This window comes from Molothrus ater, chromosome 2, assembly GCF_012460135.2.
Source record: "Molothrus ater isolate BHLD 08-10-18 breed brown headed cowbird chromosome 2, BPBGC_Mater_1.1, whole genome shotgun sequence".
Classification (NCBI taxonomy): Eukaryota; Metazoa; Chordata; class Aves; order Passeriformes; family Icteridae; genus Molothrus; species Molothrus ater.
Window position 1 is genome coordinate 54880285 of NC_050479.2, and position 7631 is coordinate 54887915.

Below are 7631 nucleotides of genomic sequence, written 5' to 3' on the forward strand. Positions count from 1 at the left end.
TTTCTATTTTACATGTACTTTGCTAAATTAGAAAAGACAGACCTCAAAGACTCACTTGATCATCTACACTGTCCTTATACGCTCACACACTTACTGTGCTCCTGAGAGCTGCAAATTTCTCTGAGCTACATAATTTCCAGTGAAATAGCTTTATGCATGTGAATGAACCACTCCACTTCTTCAAGGTCATGACTAAATATTTTTTATTGCTGAAATTATGCAATTGGTTTATTCCAAAATGGAGCAAGGTGTAAAAGTATAGAAAACCTCCAACATTTCTCTGCAAGAGAGAACTCTGGAAAAATTTTAAGGATATTATGTTCAAATAAACAATAGTCTTCCTTTTTTTTTCAAGCAGAAATCATGCAGATATCAAATGCTGAAATAACTTTGAGTATAGGAATTTAACTCAGTGAGTTAAGATGTCATAAACAAGGCAGAGCTAGAGCTCAGCATTCTGGATTGCTGCTATGATCCTGGTGAAATTAAGTTTTTGTGTCTCCATTTGATTGCAATTGAAGAACCTTTTTCCAGTGCACCTTGCTGATTCCTTATCAGCGAGATGACTGCTTTACCCATCTGGTTTCATTTTTGACTCGCATCTTGCCTCCCTTCATAGAACAGGCTGCTCTTGATGCTCCCTCATGAGATTACTCTTGTCACTGTGTGCGATTCAAAACAAGGGTCACTGTTTTACCCAGTTTGTGGTAGGGAACACACATTTTCTTTTCACTACACCTGAGAATCTTCTTCTTTTTACTTATAGTAGTCCCTTGTAATTCACAGCAGAGTGCCCAAACCAAGTCCCTGATGCTGGGATCAAATGGATGAAAACTTATACATTGAGAAAATACGATATATTAATGACTTAGATTTTTGGAGATACAGTAATTTTAAAACAAAACAAACCTATAAGTAAGATTATTCTTCCTGAAAGAAGTCACTTTTCACTTATAGAATATATAAGTTAATCATTCAAAGCCAAAATACATAGGTTATGTTGTTATCCACATTAGTGATATTAAAAAAACTAACACTTAAAACAAATGTGAGATAGTAGAAATCAGTGAGGCAGATTCACACAATAGTATTTTATCTTAGGTAACAAATGAATTTTTCACCACTTGCCAAAGGGAAATCCGGTACTGAAATCTTCAAGTCAAGACTGAGAGCATTCTTAAAAGAGATTTTTAGCTGAAATACTAAGTGTGAAGATAAATATTAGAGTGATTCTATGACCTACACTATATAGGCAGTCAGAATAAATGATTTAATATTCCCTTCTGGCCTTAGAAGTAGTTCATTTGTCATAATCTGCAAAAACCTGTTCCCTCATAAATTATTTCTGAATTTTAAGAAAGTACTAGATAATTAAATAATTGCACAGGATAATTAAAGAGTATCAGGTAATCTGATCAAGTCCTCCCCATTCTGCTTACAAAGATTTAGGATATTAAACTTTCTCACAATTTCAAATATACTGTTGGTATTTCATGATCATGAAAGAAAGGAAAAAGATCCTACATTCAATATTTTTTTCAAGTGATTAATAGATTTCACTACTGGAACCCTTCTCATAAATGTTCTTCTTCATTAACCTAACAAGTCACTGCAGAATAAAAGAAGCCAATTAAAAAAATAAGTTCATACTTACAGATGCTTGCTTACTTTCTCCAGTTTCTTCAAGGCTCTAGAAAATATTACAGCATATGATCAGTTAGACAGCTATTGTATATTAAGGGGTCCTATAAGATTTATAACCAAAATAGGCCTCATAGCCCTCAAAACATAGCATAAACTCAAAGAAATTTAACAATAAAACTAGCAAACCTTAGAGGAATAGTACTTTGGAATATTTTTAGGTTTTTACTTCTATCAGAAGAGTGGAAGGAATAAAAAAAATCTCTAAGAACAAAAATATCTTTATCTATATATGTTTTTATATTTCTTTGATACATTCTATGAAAAGATATATTAACATTCATTCTCAAGTCTCTTGCATAACACAGACTAGTCCTAAAGAGTGAGGTACATAAAAGTAAGGTAAGCATGAGAGGAGCATCTTTATGATGTACATAATTCTCAGAGAAATCAACCCAAAATAAAAGGCAAGAATTGGACAGAAATTCATACATCCTCTTCCCTCTTGCTACTGGAATTGGTAGAAAATCTAGTCTACACCTTAAGCACATAAATGAAGGAGAAAAGAATTACATGAAAAAGTTTGCTTAGTTATGGTCACAGAAACAAAATAATCTTTAAAATATGTGCTTCTTCTTGTTGATTACTTCCAATATGGCAAAAGACAAGCAAATAACTTTTCTACCAAGAATTTGGCAAATTCTGCTTTTTTTATCTTTAGTCACTGTTTGTGAACTTTATTATTCCTTTTTCTTATGTAGTTGAATAATGTGTTATATTCTTTTTCATTTTTTTTAGTTATTTATATGTAAAAACTTAATTTGGGATAGTTTAGAAATTTTATTTTAAAAATTTAGATGAAGGATTTTTTGCTACATTGTGCCAAATTATCCAAATAAATGAGTGGAAGTTTTAGGATATTTTAAAAGAAAAAAAAAATCCTTTCACTTCTGGGTACGAATTACATTTGTTAAAGAACAAACATCTGCCTCCTCACTTTTCTTAGGATAAAAAGGATGGTCATCCTTGGTTAACTGACAACTCTTCATGGAAATTCCCCACTTTCCATGGAGAACACAGTCAGTCAAAGTACAGGGACAACACATACTGTCATTGCACCTTGCTCAGTTTAGGGGTTTAAAAGAGAGAGTCTGATAAAAGCAACAAAACCATTCTAGGACTATTCACAGCTTTGTGGCTTCTGGGTGGTTCTGGGAGGTAGTATGGGTTTTATGACTGTTAAACAGACTTTTTGTATACATGACATTGATCTATATTCCCTAATATGGATTTTAGAGGCAAGTGAATAGACCTTCTTTATTAAGGATGATTCTGGTATACCTATATATGCCATTTTATTTACATTTTGTATTATTATTTTCATATGAATGCTTTGGCTATATTGGATTTGTGCTACAAGGATATACATTATCATCTAACAATCTACTGGAACACGTCATTGACCCTTGTAAAATCCCAAAAGTGACAAGAGTGATTTCACTGTTTACCTGGTTTTAGGCCAGACCACTAATTAGACTTAGAAATCCCAAATTTCGTTGGTACAAATAGCTACTTTTCTATAGACACTTACATTCTAAAACTAGTTGCCAAAATTATTCTTGAGAATTATGAAATTACTGAAGGTATGTATACATAGATTCAGCTTTCTATTAAAAAAAAAAAAAGATTTCTTGAAAACAGTCACACAAATAGCTGCTGAGTGCTCTGACAGTAACAGAAGAGGAAGTATAAAACTAATTTTTCCATTCTGTTGGAGGATATTTTTAGTTACACTAACGAGCACCTTTACTGTCAGCCTCATCTACAGAGTTAGAACAAAATGTTAGTATGCATTTACCAATCATAGATTTGATGCATTTCTAGTGGACCAAAGTAAAGACAAAAAGGAGACTGAAGGGTAGTTTTTTCACATAAGGAAAGAATCAGGTCATTTTCCCCAGCTCTGAAATAAAGGTTTCAGAAAATGTGTGCCAACATAAAATTCACTGCCGTCATAACTAGTATATTTATTTTAGCAATTGTGAATGGAAAGACCACAATATCTGTTCATTCACTTAAAAGAAAAAAATACAACCCTCACCTTTTAACTTCTATTTATACCATTCCCAGGACTTCATTCTACCAGTACCTCAGAAGCAGTCAACTGTCTCTAGACTGTATTACTGCAATATATCATATGCATTTTGGATGCTTGATTCTTTTCTTCTTCTTACTTCTGGATGGATAAAATTGTAATCAAATGCTGCAGTTATTCATTCCTAATAGGATTTAGCTATTTATAGTTTGTTCCTTCAGTTTCACTTCACTTGCTGTATGCCATCAATTAAAGCAATCATTACAGAACTTAGAAAACTCAACTAACAATTTTTTTTTATGATGTACTACGCTATCTTAATGAACTATAAACTGTTCAGCACAGAGATATTTAAGTTTCACTTGTTGCAATTAGAAACTTCTGTAATCTTATCAAAGCACTGACCACATGCGTGTGAACTTGCCACAGCACTGACAAAGCAGAGAAGATCTATAATCTAGTATTTAAATAATTTTTTAGGCAGATAAATTATGTGAGTTTAAATTCTCTTGGAGTAAAGAGTTTAGAATGAAGGAGTGCTGCAACCTGGGTGTTTATACTGCATCTGGCAAATATTCAGTGGCACAGAAGGGTCATTTATAAAATTAACACTAATGGTAGTAGGTAAATTCTTTGAAAATGAAAGTTTTTGTTTTTCTTTAGGAAAACAATATAGATTATATGCAACAACAAAAAAGGATATTTGTCTCCTACTCTGATAATAATACATTCTGCTTCTCCAATAGTTTATGCCAGTATTCTTACATCTTTTATGTTTTGCACAGAACACAGCATGTATTTACTGAAATAAATGTAGTTGTATTTTCACTGTGTGACTCTTCCCTGGCATTCTGGAGAGGAAAAAGTCAATGATATATGATAAAATTAATGATTTAACAAAGAGAGTTTTAAATTAATAGAGTAGATGTAATTATTTCTATAGCTAATAAAATGTTGTTTTTAATGAGTTCATTTTTGCAGAAGGGTGTAACAATCCCCATATTGACCTTGCTTTATGCAGTCTTTAAAAGAGCTTCTATGTCTCTCTCCTCTTTTTCCAGGAAAATTTAAAATGTCTTATGTTTGCAGAAGGTTATGAGTATTATATAAGACTAAAGCCCTCAGGCTGTAGGAATATTTTATTTTCCCTGTGAAAGATCATTCTTATTTTGCTGAAATATAAAACATGAAGAAAATTTGAGACACTAACCATAGGATAGTCTTGTTTAATTGCATTAGTAAAATATGAAAAAAGTTTAAACTAATTGTCACTTAAGGTCCTCAAGAAAACAATTGTCAGATATGGTGGCAGGAATGTCAGCTTCTAGACCAGGTCGCTCAGGTCCCCAGCCAACCTGGCCTTGACTATCTCTGGCCCTGGGGCATCCACAACTTCTCTGAGAAATCTGCTTCCTTCTTAGTTTAAAATCGTTCCCCCCTTGCCCTGTCACTGTCTGTCCATACAAAAATTCACTCTATCTTTTTCTATGAGCTATTTCTAGGTATAGGAAGGCTGCTATAAGGTCACTCCAAAGCCTTCTATTGTCCAGGCAGAATAACCCCAGCTTTCTCAGCCTATCTTCACAGGACAGGTGCTCCAGCTCTCTGATCTTCTTCATGGCTTTTCTCTGGACCCACTCCAGCAGGCCCATGTCCTTTTGATGCTAGGGGTCCCAGCGCTGGATGCAGAGCTCCAATTGGTATCTCACAAGGACAGAGCAGAAGGGCAGAATCACCTCTCTTGACTGCTGTCCACCCCTCTTGTGATGCTGCCCAGGACACGACTGGCAGGTTTGTTTCTTTCATTGTTTCCTTCTTTCCCTTTAAAACTTCCAAAGAAGAATGAAGAGAAGAGGAAGCAAAAGGGATGTAGGAAAGGAGGAAGAGAGGCAGGAAGGGAGGGAAACTGACAAGAAGTCAGGGACAGGAGAACATAGTATAATCAGAATTTCCAGATAGATTGGAAAAATTCTGTATTTGTCTCAGCGTCCTACTGCATGTATTTATCAGTAGGATTTTCTGAACATTATGCTAGCAGTGTGAAATCTTCTCTTCATACACTTAGCGACACACATTAATTTTTTCCTATTTTTATTTTTGGGGTGAATGGTTGGGAGGGGGAATATATATTTTGGAAAAAAAGATAAGGAAAGTTAATACAAGATATTATATTTGTGGAAGCTTCTCTTGCCACACAAACATGAGCCTTCCAGGCATTTGCATTTAAAATACATAGGAAACCAGTGTCTGATTAGCTTTGCATATGTTGTAAGCATTTCACATTACCTCCCTTTCTGACTTTTTAGAAATGCAACAACACCTGGAGAGAAATATTGACTATAAATCAGTAATTTCAGCAGAATCTTAATCAGATCCTCATTGTGTAAACTCTAAAATTTTTCATTTTATATTTATTTAAAAATTGGCTTTTTACATTTTTTTTCCATTTCCACATAACATTATTCATTGTATAGAAATGAAAGCTGCAAAGAAATAGCAAGCCAAGTGCACAGAAGCCTCATTTCCCTGGCAAGGGAGATCATTCAAGAGCATTTGGAATAGCTCCTTTTTCCTGGTCCTGTTTCTTTTTTTTTCTTGTTTAATGGTTTTCCAGACAAAGAACAGAATGATAAGTAGCTGGCTTGAATTTTTTTAAGAGCTCTATGACAGCAACAGTGAAAGCTTTATTGCTGTGTGGCCACAGTCACAAAAAATCCTTCAGTGTTTGGACTGTAACAGAAATAGTTATTGCTACAAGATATTTGAAACCTGGCATTACTAAGTATGCAGAAATTTTAGAAATTTTACTGGAAAAAATACCAGAGGATTGGACTCAGAGTTTAGAATTCTGGCATTGAAACAAACTGGCATGGGCTGTGCTGTTCTACTTTCATACTCCTTTCACCAAAGCTGTCTGAGCATTTTGCATGTCCCTGTAATTTACAAAGATACAAATAGCCAAATCCAGTAAGGGATTTAAACTTCTTTTTTCCTAGGTTCAATGTTGTGATTAAATTCCCCATGTCATTCACTACTGAATACTAGGGGTACTTATGTTCTTTTTTATTAACTGTGATGGAATTAAACTTTGCACATGTCCACAGTAGGGGTTAGTCTTGATAGGCATCAAACTTTTTAAAAGCTGTCATGAAGCTGAACTCAATGGACCATAATTATCAAAAGGGTCCATTTCACAAAAATGCTATAGAACATAGAATGGTTTTGACTGGAAAGGACCTTCAAAGATCATCTTGTTGCCCCTCTTTGCCATGGGCAGGGACATTTTTCACTTATTATGTACCTCAAACACCCAATGTGGTCTGAAATACTGCATGGTGGTGGAATTGACAGCTTTTCTGGGTAATCTGTCCAGTGTCTCCCCATGCTTATTGTAATTCATTTCATTTTGAGTGCAATCCAAACCTACCCTCTTTCATTTTTAAACCCTTGCCTCTAATTCTGTCACTACAGGCCCTGGTAAAACATCCCTATACAATTTTCCTACAGGGCCCTTTAGGAAAGCTGCTATAAGGTCTCCCTGGAACCTTTTCTTCTCCAGACTGAACAACCCCACCACTCATCTTCTTTTCATATGACAGGTGCTTCAGTCCTCTGATCATTTTTGTGACCCTTCTCTGGAGGGAGAAAATCACCTCCCTCAACCTTCCAGCCATGCTTCTTCTGATGCAGCCCAGGACACAGGGCTGCAGGCACACATGTACAACTCCTCATCCACCAGTGTGGCCACATTTCTCATCACAGAGAAAAGCAAGGTGCAAATTCCAAAGGATATTTCTGGGAATAGCAGTGAGGAACCTCAGAGAAAGAAAAAAAATTCTTACCTCAATTGCTGCTCCTCTTGTTGTTCACAAGTGAAATGCATTGTGGAAGATTG